The sequence below is a fragment of the Malaclemys terrapin genome, chromosome 8, assembly GCF_027887155.1.
Source record: "Malaclemys terrapin pileata isolate rMalTer1 chromosome 8, rMalTer1.hap1, whole genome shotgun sequence".
NCBI classification, from domain to species: domain Eukaryota; kingdom Metazoa; phylum Chordata; order Testudines; family Emydidae; genus Malaclemys; species Malaclemys terrapin.
The window spans coordinates 18,008,178-18,023,713 of record NC_071512.1 but is presented as its reverse complement, the minus strand read 5'-3'; the positions used below and the strand labels follow the sequence as shown (position 1 = coordinate 18,023,713).

The following is a 15,536-nucleotide window of genomic DNA, read 5'->3' as shown; positions in this document are numbered from 1 at the left end:
GCTTCAGGTGACTCCCAGGGAACAGATGTTTTATTGAAAGCCTGACCCTGAGCATGTGCTGCTGGTACCAGCTTTTTTCTCCCATCTTTCCTCAGCCCCATGATTTACTCCCCCTGCTCTTCAGAAGTGACATCAAGAAGCAATGGTGAGGGCGGCTAAAACCAACTGGAGTAAAAGGATGGGAAGCTGTAAGGAAGTGGTTTTATGTGAGGGACTCAAAAGATAGTTTCAAGCTGGGCCATTCTCAGCTTCTAGCACCTCACCAAGACACAGGACTGTCCTGCATCCTGTCAATCCAGATCCCTGCAGTACACATCTTGGCAGTGGGGCTAGTGTACAGGAGGCATGTATGGACTTTCAAATCAAGATCAACAGGTGCAGTTATAACATGCGTATGCTCCTGCTGTGCTGCAAAGCACCACTTTTGTGCATGCAAAGTGGGCAATTAGGCATGCAAACAAGCACTTAGACAAAGATCCATTGTGTAAGTGCAAATACTCATTTGCACAGACAAATGCAGAGTTTTACCAGCACCACAGATATAAGGGCATTTTTACAGATGCTCCTACTGTGATCTACTCTGCAGATTTGATCCAGAAGCTATGTCTGCACTGCAATTAGACACCCAGGGCTGGACCATGCCAGTTGACTTCGTCCCACAGGGCCACACAGTCAGATTAATACCTGGGGTAACAATATAGTTATAGCAGAGATTGATTTGTCCTGAGATGTTCAGAATAGGACAGTTATTTTTCATGTGTGAATCAGACTTTTCAGCACCTGTCTGACCAGAACTTCTCAACCTGCTGAGCTCTGTACTCTTCAGTACTCAATCTATATCTTTACTAAGCCCAGGTTCTTCCACAGAGTAAGTCAGTCTTTTCCCCCTCCTCCAGAAAAACTGCCATAGCTTTACTGTTACTTCTCAGACATCTCTCATGTCACAGCTGGACAGCATCTGACTCCAGTATCACCAGTGAAATCAAATGGATATATGTCTTGAGCACTGTAATATCATATACAATATCAATTTAAACCTCACACTGAAATGGCTCTAAATCCTTTATTTTCCCCCCTTGTCTAAGCATACAGGGCCCAATTCTTAAATCTGGCACACCGTGCTTGGCAAAGGATCCAATGTGGCTGCACAACACCTTTTCTGTTCCCAGAATTTAGGGGCTACCAGAGCATTTGAACTATTCTAACTTAAGCCAGCTAACAACAGCCTCTGTGGGTGCACCCAGAACACACACAGTACACTGATGAGCTGTTTCTATGCTCTCCCCACCCACAACCTGAGATTCTCAGATCCTTGCCAGAATGACACAAAAAGGCTGAGGATCTGGCCCCCAAATCTTGCTGTCCAGTACGGTATTCCTTACTCAGGCAACCCTTTCATTAACTTTAATGCCCAAAGGTGTGTTATACACATGTGTAAACGGGGACACATGTAAACTTACAAAACTCTCATGCTGTAGACATGAAGAAGAAAAATCAAAGGGCTTTCTGGAAACCCACCAGCCTTACTGCTCCTTGTACATTTAGTTCACCGAACTCATGCAAGTTTAAAATCCTAGTAAATGCTGACAGTGTGATTGGCCTTCCCACCCACTCCCTGCTCCTTTCTCTCCAGAACAGAGAGCACCTGCAAGCAAGCACATTCTGAGTTATGTGAAGCCAGACCAAGGCGGGTTCTGTTGAAATTACAAAACACTATACTTTTAAATAGATACTGAATTATTTAGCGCCTTTGCACTGTCCAAATGCTGTGTTCTTTTGGTAGATGATGACTTGGTTTATCTCCCAACTCTTTGTTATGATAGTCAGTAAATGGAGAGATATTGCACTCCTCAATAATTTATAAATAATAACCCGCATTAAGGATCATGCTCAACCACTGAGTTTGGGTTACAAATCAGGCAGTGAGAGAGATGAAGATCTTTAGCTTACTTCCTGGAGGAAATGCTTGGCTCTGGATTTCTCTCAGGTGCTTAGACTGAAAGGCTTCATGGCCATTTGCTTCTTCATCACCTGGAACACAACAACTGTTTCCGAACATGGATCCACGAGCTATTGGATCAGTTCTCAGTTTTCCAATGGGCACCTCAAGATAATAAAATAATAGTAATATTTATCATTTAGAGCATGTCTACATAGAGAAGCTACTGTGAAATAAGCCAGGCTGTGAAAGAGTGCAATAGCTATTCCACAATAACTCTCCACGTGGACACTTTTAATCCACACTTTATGTGGCTTAGGTTAGCCCACTCTTAGTGCAGAATGAGAGTGTCCACAAGGGGTGCTAGTGTGTAATAGCTATTCCAGGCTATCTTCCTGCATAGACAAGCCCTTAGAAGGCACGTATTTAAGGCAGCATAGATGGTCTAAAGAAGGGGTCCCAGAGCTGGAGTTCAAGCCCTTAGAAGTCTGGAGTTCTAATCCTGGTTCTACCACTGTGCAGCCTTGGACCAGTCACATCAACCCTGTGTGTCAGTTTCCCCATCTGTATGAAGGGGCTTTAGCATTTTCCTACTTCCCAGTGGTGTTGTAGGGACACATTTATTAATGCTGGTCCAATATTTTGAATCTGCAAAGAACTCTATAAGCGCTATGGTTTGTTAATTATTGGCATTATTGTTATTCTTACTTTTGCCTCCTGGAAACACTCTACAAATTTTAATTAATTAACCCTCACAACACCTGGCAGGGAAAGGAGGTAAGTACTTTATTCAGATGAGAGAGAATTCAAAGTATTTGTTTGTTGTAAACTTTGACAATGCACTGAAGCTAACATTGTCCAACCTGGGCCTTAAAGCTGGCCTCCTAAATCCATATGCACTAAATATAAGTGGTCTGATTATGAGCTCTGCTGAGCACCTGCACATCCAGTTCAAGTTAATGGGGAACGACTGGTACTCAGCACCTTTGAAAATCAGGCCACTTTTATTTTAAAGTGTAACTATAGACTTAGAAGGATTAATTTTAGTCACCCAGGTTGGAAAATTTTAGCCCAATAACATTTTTAATGGTCAGTCTAGATTATGTAGCATTATTGCTGCTTTAAAATGCTTCATTCATTTAAAAAATAGTCAAATCTTTTCATCTCCTTTGGCATATTGCTTCCGCCCCCTATAAAATAGAATATAATTTTATAAGTGCTCTCACACAATATATAGTTCTAAATTTGCTTTACAGAACAAAACCCAAATCTTTGCTTTGCTGAAGGAACAAATTTGTATCTAACACTGTCCAGGTGAAGTAACCCATAAGCCTCAGCTACTGCCGTGAAAGGAGAAATCCACTTTCCTGCTTTCCAATGTAGTTAGCTGGAAATGGCTAGTGAAGGTGCGTGACTGAAATAAATTCCTTTCACTTTATACCAGTGTGGTAGAATATTTCCTGTTTGACTCAGTGCATTTCTGTACAGCTCTCATTGTATCTCTGTGCTGTTTGCTCTGAATGCCCAAATGAAGCCTATGGCAAAATGTACTCAGTATCCCCAGACTGATTAAGTTGAAACAACAGGTGGCATGAAAAGAAAGTCCCATTTTCCCTTGTGTAGCTAACTGTTAAGTTGGTTTTATTAGGAATGAGCTTACATTATTACATTCCCACGACTTGCAGTGCTGCATTTTAGGGTCTGCCAGGCTTTCCAGCATAAATCTTCATTTTCAGGCTTAGCAGATCATCGCACCATGATGGTTGCCCTAGAAAAGAGGGATGATAGTTGTTATTCTTTGAGAGATGTCCATTGAGGGGTAAATTCTCTGCCCAAGTCCTGCCTGAGTAGCTGTCCTGGGCACTGGTGACGTCCTTCGGCACAGGGAGGCAGAAATCCTCTTCCGAGGGGCTGTGGAGCAGCAATGGATCCAGTCTAAATTGCTAATCTCACCCCAGGCTGGAGTAGCTTCCAGTCTTTGTGCTCCTGCTCCATGGGAAAAGTATCTGTCTGCATACTTGTATGGCCCTCATCACTATAGCAGCTGAGGAAGTAGCTGCGGGATTCACAGGCTCTGCCCCTCCCCCGCCCTTTGCATACTCTCATGTTGCACAGTCATGTGCAGGAGTGCATGCAGATCTAAGACCTGGTCCCTTGTGTGGGCTCCCAAAATCTTGCCTCCTCCTGCTGTGCACTTCACTGGATCTGGACTTTCTACACCTGTACTACCAGTGCACTCACAAAATGCTGACTTGTAATTCAGGCTGAGTAAGGCCAAGTTACATCCCCCATCTGTATGAATATGTGGTGGTTTACTACATTACATGCAGGATTTGCAAGGGCAATGGATGTGTTCTGCCTGGTATTTTGGGACCCTGGTTTGAAAATTTGGCCCATTGAGTGTTTCAGTTACACTAGTTTGAAATGTACATTTTTGTAGGTGAGAGCAAAGGCTGGAGGAAAGATAAGAGAATATTTTCAAAACAAGATGAAACAATGGAGCTATGCAGTATGCAAAAAAGCATGGAAATGAGTGGTGTTATGGGACTATCCTAAATTTCAGGTGATGCCATCCCCCTCATTCTACATTCAGGTCACCACAGCACCATACCGCCAGACTCAGATCCCCTTATTCAGCCAGATCAGTCCAATGAAAACAGTTTCAGTATGAAGGGGTTGGGATGGGAGTTTTATTACTTTCCCCAGAAAAGTCAGCTCAGATTCATCATCTAATTTTCAATTTATACCCAGTGATTCCTCTAAGGATACACACTGAGTAAACGTCACAGCACTGATTAGAACTAGAACCATTAATGGTCCCAAACCTTTGCTATAGGCATTAATTTACTACTCCTAACCCATACTCAGGTTGGCATAAGGCTAAGGACAAGACTGATAATTTCCTGTTAACCCTAGGAACTCAGTGCCATTGTATTTTAAGCCCAACACCAGAACTGTTTTATTTCTATGCTTGGGCTTAAAACCATTATTTTAATCTGAAGCTGAGCTGTTTGGGCCAACTGCTGTGTATATTATGATCCCATTCACTGAGATCAATAGTAAGTCTAGTTGATTGAATATTGGATTAGTAGGTGGCACCACTAAATTGGTATCTGTGATCTACTAATCCCAGCTCTGTCATTAACTGGCTGTGTGACCTTGGGAAACCATATACCTATTTGCACCTCAGTTTTTCTGTCCTTTATATGGGGATAATGATTCTTGCTTTCACATTTACAGGCCAAAAATAATGTATTCTAGGGCTGACACAAAAGTTTCAACAGAAAATTTTCATTGACCGAAAATTAGATTTTCAACTAAACAAAAATTTTCAAGGAAAATATCTAATTTCCTACAAATGAAAAAAATATATTTTTCCATCAGAAAACTGAACTTTTTTTTCCCATCAAAATCTACTGACAACTAAAGATTTTGGGGCAAAATCCATTTAAAATTTCCAGATTTTGTTTTAATTAAAAATAGAAATTTTCCATGGGAAAAGAAACTCGAATCAGCTTTAATATATGCATTCATTTATTAACTGAAACCTTTAATTAATTAGAGTTAGTTTTGTCCGATGGGTTTTGCCAAGCCTGTCAACATACATAGTCACCACCACATCCCAGGGCTGGTCAGTTCCCTCAGACGGTTGCTGAATCTACAGATTCCAAAACGTCCTCCCTGACAGCGTCAAATGAGCTGTAGGTGGAAGTAGCTCAGCTAAGCTTGGTAACACTCTAGAGCTTCTCCTGGGCCAAATTCTGGCCTCACTAATGTCACTGGAAATCAGGCTAGAAACTTCATGAAAATCAGCCCAATCATGATATTTTCAGCTGGGCCAGAAATAGAATATGCACTGGTCTATATACAGTTTTTATACCAATGTAGCTATTATGGTTAGGGGTGTGATTTTTTTTACTGAAATACACAACCCCTAGTGAGGATGCAGTTATACCAATACAGAGGTGCCTTATTCCAGTATAGCTTATTCCTCTTCCCATACAGGAATAAGTTATACCAGCATAAGTATATTTATATTGGTTTAACTGCATCCATCCTAAGGGGGTTGTACCCCTTTAACTGTACTGGTATGGTTAAAGGGGTACGCTTTGTGCGTGCATACAAGGCTTATCCTTTCTTGTATGTGTTCACTTTCAGTCAGGGATGAAACCAGGAAGCACAGAGGCACCCAGGGAAAATGAAAACAAAAGAAAGTTAACTGGATGTTTTCAACCGTCAGAAGAGTTAGTGTTTCAGAAGCAGATTCAGGCTATTTTTGCTTTTCAGATCATTACTCCATCTCTCATTGGGTCTGCAGAACTGCCTGGCATAAAGTATAAATGTCACGCGGGCTGGGGAGGTGTTCAGCACTTTCTGCTGTACACCAGCTTCCCTCGGGTATATCCCTGACAGGTGTAACACAGAGAGGCAGCCATCCTCCCAAGCACACAGCCCCTGCATTATGCATCTCTGTGTTGCTAGGTTTGGTCTTGTAGGGTTTTTTTTCACCCCCTTCTCATCTCCCTATGATATCAAATGTACTTCTATTGATTTCCTCCCTGCATTTGTTTTTGTTATTCATTATTAATGAGATCATTTTTCCATCCTTCGTGCATGAAGGCAAATTTTGTGTAAAAATCAATTGAGTGAGCGCCGCCGATGGCTTGTTTGGTTTTCTTTGCTTTCATCTCCTGTGTGCAGTCCCCGGGAGACGGAGAGCAGGATATTAGGGAACAAGCACAGAATGGAAAAAAAAATCAATTGTTAGTGGTTCAGAAACCATGTAAAGGGGCCTGTCTTGCCGAATCTCTTTCAGTGCCTTATATGCATGCACTTTATTGAGCTTTCCCCCTCCCAGCCCAGGTTGGATAGCTCCTTCCCCACTCCCTCGCCCACCGCAATCATTAAATGGGAACTCCTTTTCCCATAATGATCACAGCCAGAAATAGGGGTGGGGTTTTCTTTTAAAGGAATCAATTCTTGCAGGATGATTCCACAGTACCACTGAACATGGGTAATACTTGACCCAGCCCAACCCCTCCAGCATATGAAAGACCAAACGTATTGGAGCCCAATATTACAAAGTACTGAGCGCCTCAGGATTAATTGAGACTGATGGGACTTAAGGGCACATTACATCTCATCTGAGCTATTCATAACCTTAAAGGATCTATCCCCTAAGGAGCAGCTTGTACCTTGTGGGAAACTTTCCCAAAATACTGTATTGTATTTTTGTGCATTTTTGGAAGATTTTGATGAATCCCTATTAATGATTATTGTTGGCAATTTCATTTCAGGAAGTTTTGCTCCCACTGAATTTTACTTCCTTGAGAAAAGTCACTTGTTAGTTACTCTCACCTTGTTGTCTTGTCTCATAATAATAATTTGTGCTTCTAGAGCATTTTTAACTGCTAGGTCTCAGTACCCTAAGTACTAAGCTGGGTAAGGTCCCTCGGGATATTTTATTTGCTCCATAAAAAGCCCAACACGCTTCTGGGTGTTGTAATACCAATACTGTCTTGCAAGGAACTAGAGGGTCACTTCCCCATTCCTTATAAATGCCTAGCTCCAAGTGATGTCAAAGTGGGCTTCCTCAGCATAGGCAAAGAATATCAGATGTCTGCATTTGCTGCCACAGCCTGAACTCAGATCACGTCTGAGACAGTGTCCTGGAAGACATCACCAACTAAAGACTCTCTTCCTGCCATGAAAATCCACCCTGCTACTGTTGAGAGTAAGAGAAACCCTATATGCTAGTCACAGTGTAGCTCTCATACAACATGGTACCCTGTTAAAAACACTGGGTGAAATTCCTGGCTCCACTGAAGTCAATGGAAGCTTTGCCATGGACTCTCCCACGCTGGAATTTCAGTGGAATTACACAAGAGGTGAATTTGGCCCAGAGAGCCACAGTGGGGACAGGGGAAAGGAGGAGGGTGCTAGAAGCCCAGTGTAGACTAGATTTAAATTAAAAAGCCCAGTGTAGACTAGACTTAGATTAAAAAGATCAGGCTCTAGGAAAGTGTGAATGCCTTTTTGCTATATTGCTGTAGTAACTCGTGGTGGAGTACATTGTCATACAAGCATTATCTCCTCACGATGCAGAAGATAATATAATTTCACTGCCATAGTGTAACAACATCACATTACCAATACTAGAGTGTAGCAGATCTGACTCATTGCAGAGGTTCTCAAGTCTGAAAGTTGCCCTTGGCTCCTGGGGCTTTTGACAGTTGCATCGTGGAGTCCCAGTTTGGTCTTGGCTTTCATTACATGGCTACAGGGTGTAAAAAATTCAGTGTCACGTCATCTCTATATAATTCTCATTTGGTCTCCAAGGTTTAAAGAAATATAATCATCTCCTACTGCAAGTCCAAGTCTATTTAATGTAATACTTGATCTTAAAGAAGGACTATAGGAGGTTACATTTATTTAAAAAACGAACACCTAGGAACAACAACCTCTTAACCCAGAAACATGGAAGCCACAAGGGACAAGAGTAGTTTGACTCACAGGCTCAGTTCAGCCCTGTGAAACATTAATGAACAAACCTAAGGCCCTGATCCTGCAAGGACTTCTGCACATAAATAACCTTTTGCACTGCGATCCATGGGACTATTCACTTGCTCTGTGTGCCTAAGACTTTGCAGCATCAGAGGGTAACATTTTATTCACTTTAGTTGTAGTTTGCCAATTACCTTCTCTGCATCATTCTTGATTGGAATCTTGTTGCTCTGCCCAGATGGGCTAGCTCTTTAGAATTTGGAGTTTTGACATATTTTCTTCGCTGGTTCTTGAAAGTTCTTTCTCTGTAGGAAAACACAAATTTAAATAGGAAAAAAAATATATGAAATAGCACAGATAATGACAGCTCATTGATAGTTCAAACTACTGAGAGCAGATCTGGGTCTTTTGGCTCTAGAGACCTGGGGTGAAATCTTGGCCCCATTGAAACTATTGGGAGTTTTGCCATTGACTTCAATGGGAACAACATTTCACCTCTGGATTAAAACCTGATTCAGTCACACAGATCAAAAGAAGTTAGGTGGGTCTCATGCCAAACTTCCCTTAAACACATTTCAGGTTACAAGGATACAGTATTATACACAATTCACAGGAAGCTCAGAACTGAACTAGCTTGTGTTGATGGTGAGAAAGACTGAAGTTCATTGCCCCAGGTGTACCTGGAATATTAGGAGAGTGACAGTTCAGGATTGAGGTGGACTACAAAAATATGTTTCCCATTCCAGAAGTGGAATAAGAATTGGGTGTTGCAACATATTAGTCAGAGCACTGAAGGAAATTTTCCCATGACACCTGCCAGCATTGTGCCTATGCTAGCCAATGCTATTGGTCCCTCACTTTAAATATGCCCTAAATCAATTCACAAACGATATCAAATAATCAGCACCAACAGTTAGAAGAGCAGTTCAGTATAAAACTTACTTCTTCTCTGGATTTAATGAAGGAATTTGGAGCTTTGCAATGTCTCAAACAGATGCGTCTTGTATATTTCACATCTTTGGTACAGAGAACAAACAGCAGCCCAGCTGCTCAGCCATTCAACCATGTTTAAAGAACAATTAAAGTGAATACTGTAAGGTTCTGAGACAGACCATCATCTCACCATCTGGAGAAGTGATTGTCCTCCACTGAGACTTTTATCTCACAGGTGAGCCTGTTCATGGAGAATGTTAAGCAAATTCACAGATAGAGTAAAACTGAAGTTTTAGCTAGATTCCCCTTTTTAATATCTTGTGCTGACATGTCTGGGACTGGAGTGGGTGCACAGGGAGGGCACAATATAGCAGGGATGAAATTTTAAAAAATTAGTCAACTCTCTGCATTTGGTGTACCAAGCAATCCTGCTCTCCACACTCCCATAGATAGATTCGATGATAAAAAAGCAAAGGGTTTCTAATGTGCCTCATTTTTAAGAAAAAATGTAAAATAAAAAAGGGGCACAAGTCCTACATCCTACATAAATCCTGTTTAGATTACACAGCTAGGCCTGATCCTGCCATTACACTTCAATGAAAGTAGGACCACACCTTTATAACTAATGATTTATTAGGGAATAGGATGGTTTATAGGCTTGGTAGTAACCCCATCAAGGTTCAGATTGAGGGAGACAATGATCGGGAAGTTTCTACCCCGTCTTATATTTGTTCTGCAAAAATAGGACTGCAGTTCCCAGGACTGTCAGCCTGGATCCCTTCTCCAGCACTAGAGAGTCCAAAAAATAAAAGAATCCCATGAAATGATATATTCATCCCTGTCGTGCCATTGGAATTATATTCCCAATATCATAAAACAGATCTTTAAATCCAGCACCAGCAAACCAGTAAGCAATTTCTCACTACTGGTGAAAAAAAAAATCACATTGCTCCACTGATTTGACTCCAATTTTGTTGGCGTGCCAAGCCTGGATCATTATGATTATATAGTTAAGTATTTAAATGTTTTTGAACAAACAGGACCTTAAATAATTTGCAATCAGAGATAATGGATACCATGATTCACATGTGATGCACTGCAATGAAAGCGGCGGAGTTATACCAGGGAGGAATTTGGCCCAATACATCCACATCACAAAACCATCATATGACCTGGCACAATTCAACACAATTAATCATAAAATAATGATGACTAGCTGCAAATTTAGACCTGGCATAAGCAGATACAGATTTAACTTTAAAAGAGCTGTATTTGCTTATACCAGGTCTGAAAATGACCCCAATAGTGCAATAGAAAAAGTGCTGTGGGTCACACTCAAAGTGCATTAATGGAGCAATGTGGAAGAACTATACACAGAACCTCTGTACATTGGCCTGAGTTTCCTTTCAGCTACAGCTGGTTTACACATCTGTAACACTACTGGTTTCAGTGGAGTTACTTGATGGGGTGTGTGTGTGATCAGAATCAAGCCCAATACACCTGACTCTAACTAGTGCTATCAGTCTCTGGCATCCATCAATGCAAAAGCCACCCATACGGTATTGTTTTGTGGCAGTTTTATATTCTTGTGGCGCTACATTTTATTTACATCAAGAGAAAATTATTCACCTTTTCTCCCTCTTTCCTAAGCAACAAACACAGGCCCTGATCCTATTCCCACTGACATCAAAGGCCATTTTGCCACTGGCTTGAGTGAGATCACCATAAGACCCATATATTGTAGTCTATTTGTAATCGGAGCTCTAAGGGACTAATACAAAATTGCCACAAAAATGTACAGTCCAGGAAAAAAAACAAGTATGCAAACCCAGCCTATTTTTTCACCCTTTACGATAATGAGGATGAAAATAAAAATATTTTATTCTCCCATGTAAAAAATTCCTTTCCTTGAGTGAATGGGCTCATGTAATCACAAAATATTCTTCATTTGATAACTGGGCTTTAGCAAGGCACACACTAGAGCTGCCTGGAGAACAACAATTCCATTTTTGGACAACTTTTGACATTTCAGAATTTGTCTTTGTTCCTCACTGGAATGAAGACCAAACCTTTTGACCATTTTCATTAAATGGAATTGTGGCAGAAACATCGATTTTTCTGATGGAAAATATCGGGTTTTTTATTCACGTCTCTTTCTCTCTCTCTCTTTCTGTGACCAGAGAGTTCATCCTGGACATCACAAACCTTCCCATCAAAAACTTTGTCAAGTGTCCACACAATGTTTCAACTTCAATGAATCAGCATATTTTGACAAAAAAGTGTTGTTGAAAATGTTCTATGCCCTGTTTAGAACTAAAGGGGGATTTAGGATGGATTTCAAAAGGAACTTAAGAACCAGGGATGTCAGAATCTAGCATCAGGGGAAAAATCCTGGACCTACTGAGTTTTGCCATTGACTTCAGTGAGGTTAAGAAATGCTCCCAATACTTCTGTTAGTTTTAAAGGTGCCACAGGACCCTCTGATGCTTTTTACAGATTCAGACTAACACGGCTACCCCTCTGATACTTGACACCTGCATTGGTAGCTTTCCGATGATACATTTCTGTTGGGATCAAATACCTTGACTAATTGGTAAGGTAGGTCTGACCTTAGCAAGCAGCTTCAGAGTCTGATGCTCATACATACACTGATATTTTCTTTTGGATAAGAGAAAGCTACATGTGCTATCATCTTCTAAACAAAGACCCAGATAGCATGAACTTTTCCAAGTCTCTCAGCTCTAAGAGGACAGAGTGTACCGCTTTCATAGTGGCTGTAACAACCTGGCTTCACATCATTTTTCTGTCCTTCGTGCTAAGAACTGTATTTTTTTATTCATTCAATTACAAGGAAATCGGCACAAGACATTTATATTAGCGAGCTTAAAGCTCAGCTAATGGAGGAGCCTAATGACTAATTGATCAACTCCCAAGCACCACTACAGCACAAAATGGCCTGGAGGAATTTATGCAATTAGTTTGGGTTTGGTAGCAATTGAGTGCATAGAAAAGTAAGCCGTGATTTATGAGGGGTGGATACTGAGTAGCTCTGCTAAGGAGGTGACAGTCAAGCTACACGAAGCAGCCCCTTTGTTTGAGAGTGAGGGTGAGGATGTGGGGGCCAGTCGCTCAGGCCTGTAACCAGCCCCCTTCCCGAGGCCAGTTCGCCACGAATCGTATCCAGGGGGGTTGAGGACAGGGTGCGGCTCTCCCCCAGGCGGCGGGAAATGAACGAGGAATATGCGCGGGACTGGGTGTGAAACAGGAGGGGACCGTGGCCTACAGGCCCCCTTTATGAACAGCTCCGGAGCCTGGGAACCCAGGTCAGCTGCTTCCTCGTCTTCCCCCGAGGGAACAAGGGGCTTTACTAGGCTGCCACCGAAGTCCACGTCCACGCGAGTTTCGGGTTGATTTCAGGGGGAGCAGGCGCGGCCCGAACTATTGTTTGCACGGACCCGCTTCTTCCCGGCCTGGCTTAAAGCCCTCCTCAGACATTTTCTATTCGCCTCAGGCGGGTGCGCGCGGGGGTAACGTTATGCCCGGCCCAAGGACCGGAAGGCCCTGGCCTCCCCGGCCCGTTCCCGCTCTCCAGTCTGCCCGGCGCGTGGGGGCAGCGCGAGCCCCTGCGGGCCATGGCGCAGGCTTGGGCATTGGGCGCACACGATTATAAGCAAACACCCCCACACACACATCGACGTTCGTTCCTTTGGCGGGAAGTGGGGGTGAAAGATCTCGCCACCCCCTGCCCCGGCCCCCCAGCTCTGCAAACCTCCCGCGCAGCCCCCGGGCGCCTTCTCCGCGCCTGGTTACGCGTCAAGCGGAAATATTTGCAAAGCAGCTAAAAACGCGGGGGTTGCCTCTAACTCCAGCACGGGCCAGTGGCGGGCTACCAGCCTCTCCTCCGTTTGTCTCAGCGGACGGGGCAGCCCCCTTCTGGGCTTCCTGTGCCCGTAGGGGGCTTCCGAGCGGGGAGGAGAAGCTGAAGCGCCAGCCCCGTGGCCTGGCCGCGGCTCGGGCCGGACTAGCGCATTTTCTCGCCTTCCTTTGCAGCGAGGTCGTTGGGCCGCACGAGCGCCGGCCGGCTCCAGGGCCCAGCTCGGGGAACGAAAGTTTAACCGAATTCGGAGTTGTTGTTAATGAGCAGGGGGGCGCCTGGTTTGGGGAGCGCGGGCGACGTGGCCTGAGAGTGGGGCAAAGGCCCTGCCCCTCGCAGTACCCAGCGCTGGGCTCTCCCTAAAGCTCGCTAGCGTCCGGCTATCCCCGGCCAAGCCTGACACTGGATTTCGCTCCAAAGGGAGAGACATGAGCGACACATTTACCAGGTCTGAGAACCAACAAAAGCTAGCCACCCAAACTTCAGCTGTCTGTAACTAAACCACCGAAAGAAAACACAAACGCGCAGAGATCACACACATGTATCCTACCCAAAGAGATTATTCAGACTCCCCCACAGAATGTTTTCTTTTGGATAAGAGAAAGCTCCATGTGCTATCATCTTCTAAACAGAGACCCAGATAGCATGAACTTTTCCAAGTCTCTCAGCTCTAAGAGGACAGAGTATACCGCTTTCATAGTGGCTGTAACAACTCTGGCTTCACATCTTTTTTCTGTCCTTCGTGCTAAAAGCCCACAGGTTTGCTGACAAACAAACGGGTCTGGGCTCTTCAAAGTGCTATATTTTAACTTTTAACCAGCAGCATCCCCTTGTGAACTCTTTCCTTTTGCTGGGGACAGAGCAAAGTGACTTTCTTGCCCAAATATGCTAGCCCGAGTTGAGAGAGATTGCAACCGAAAGCAAGCTCACTGCAAAGCTACACTCTGCTCGTTCTGCTGTTAAAGACAAGCGGACGGTTTGCTACCATTCCTCTGCTAAGAGACCTCAGAAGATCTAGCCTTCTCTGCCCCCAAGTCCTTCAGGGCAACGTTAGTACGTTTGCTCCAAAAGGATTAAATCTTGCCGCTGACAGTTTGTGACTAAGAGCAGGGAGCCATTGGCAGCACTTTCCAAACCAGACAGCTGATAAAATAATAAAACCCAACAGACATTTTATAAATAAAAGATGCGGTGCTAAAAGAGGGGTTTTGTTTTGTTTTGAAGAAGGCGTCTCTTCTGAAAGTGGGATCCGGGGAAAAACTCGGAGAAAGTTCCCTACATCAAACAAAAGCATTTAGCAGCCGCAATGATCTGTCCAGTTCTGAAATCCAGAACGCCTGGCTGCTAAAGCCAGAAGAAAAGAAACAGCTTTTAAACTTAATTTCTCCGATGAGGGTTTAGGAAACGTTCTCAGTTCAGAGTTGTATCGGGGTGGTGGTGGGGGAGTTAAAAATCATACAAGCTAGGAAAAGAGGAAAATAAGAAGCTGGGGCATTCCCCAATCACCTTTTAAATTGAATTGGTGTTTTCGTTTTTCTAGCATCAGGTTGGTGTATTTGTCAGATATTTATTAGATCAAAAATATTTGATCTGGCATAGAAATACCGTCTAAATTGATTCCAAGACAACTCTTTTGGCTAATTTATTACAACGCATATTTTAACCCCACATTTAGAAAATAAGTTCTCTATCTGAAACTCCAAAAATAACTTAAAAAAAAAAAACAACCACCACCAACTGCAGCTTTTTGTTTTTGTTGATCTTGATATCTTGGCTGTAAAACAAACTAACCCACAAATAAATGTAATAGGTAACGTTAATAGGATTTTAAGGATTGAGAAAAATATTAAAAATATATCTTACCCGGACTTTAACAAACCCAGCCATGCCCTTATAGAGTATCTGCTGAAATCCTAGTGGACAGTAGTGAAAGGAGACAGCCTGAATTGCTTTCTGCCCTTTTTATACCACGGTAGCCAATTAATATTGCATCACCCTTATTTTAAATTTTCAAAACCCACAATATAATGTAATGGCATAAGGACATTTATTATTAAAGGACATTTGATTGGGAAAAAAATCATTGGGGCTGATTAGGAAGAAATAGAACTAGGAAACTCTGGGAGGTTTAGCATTCTAGTTTCTTAAGAGCCCTAAAATTAAAAGGGTGGATTTGTAAAGGTGGGGTGGGGTGGGGTGAGGTGAAGTAGGGAGTGGGGGGTGAATGAAAGAGATTCCCTGATCTAAGGTTTGATGTTTGACACTCATTGAAATGCTACCGTGAAA

The 15,536-nt window shown here is 42.9% G+C and overlaps 1 long non-coding RNA gene across 1 annotated transcript; it reads right to left on the bottom strand.

Annotated features, from left to right (window-relative positions):
• Window positions 1-3,616: 3,616 nt before the first annotated feature.
• On the bottom strand, window positions 3,617-15,172 carry LOC128841515 (uncharacterized). Its single transcript, XR_008445866.1, has 4 exons — window positions 15,114-15,172; window positions 8,638-8,748; window positions 8,090-8,216; window positions 3,617-3,707 (listed from the first exon to the last, which is right to left on the bottom strand). It is a non-coding gene; the product is annotated as an uncharacterized LOC128841515 (long non-coding RNA).
• Between the last annotated feature and the right edge of the window lie 364 nt (window positions 15,173-15,536).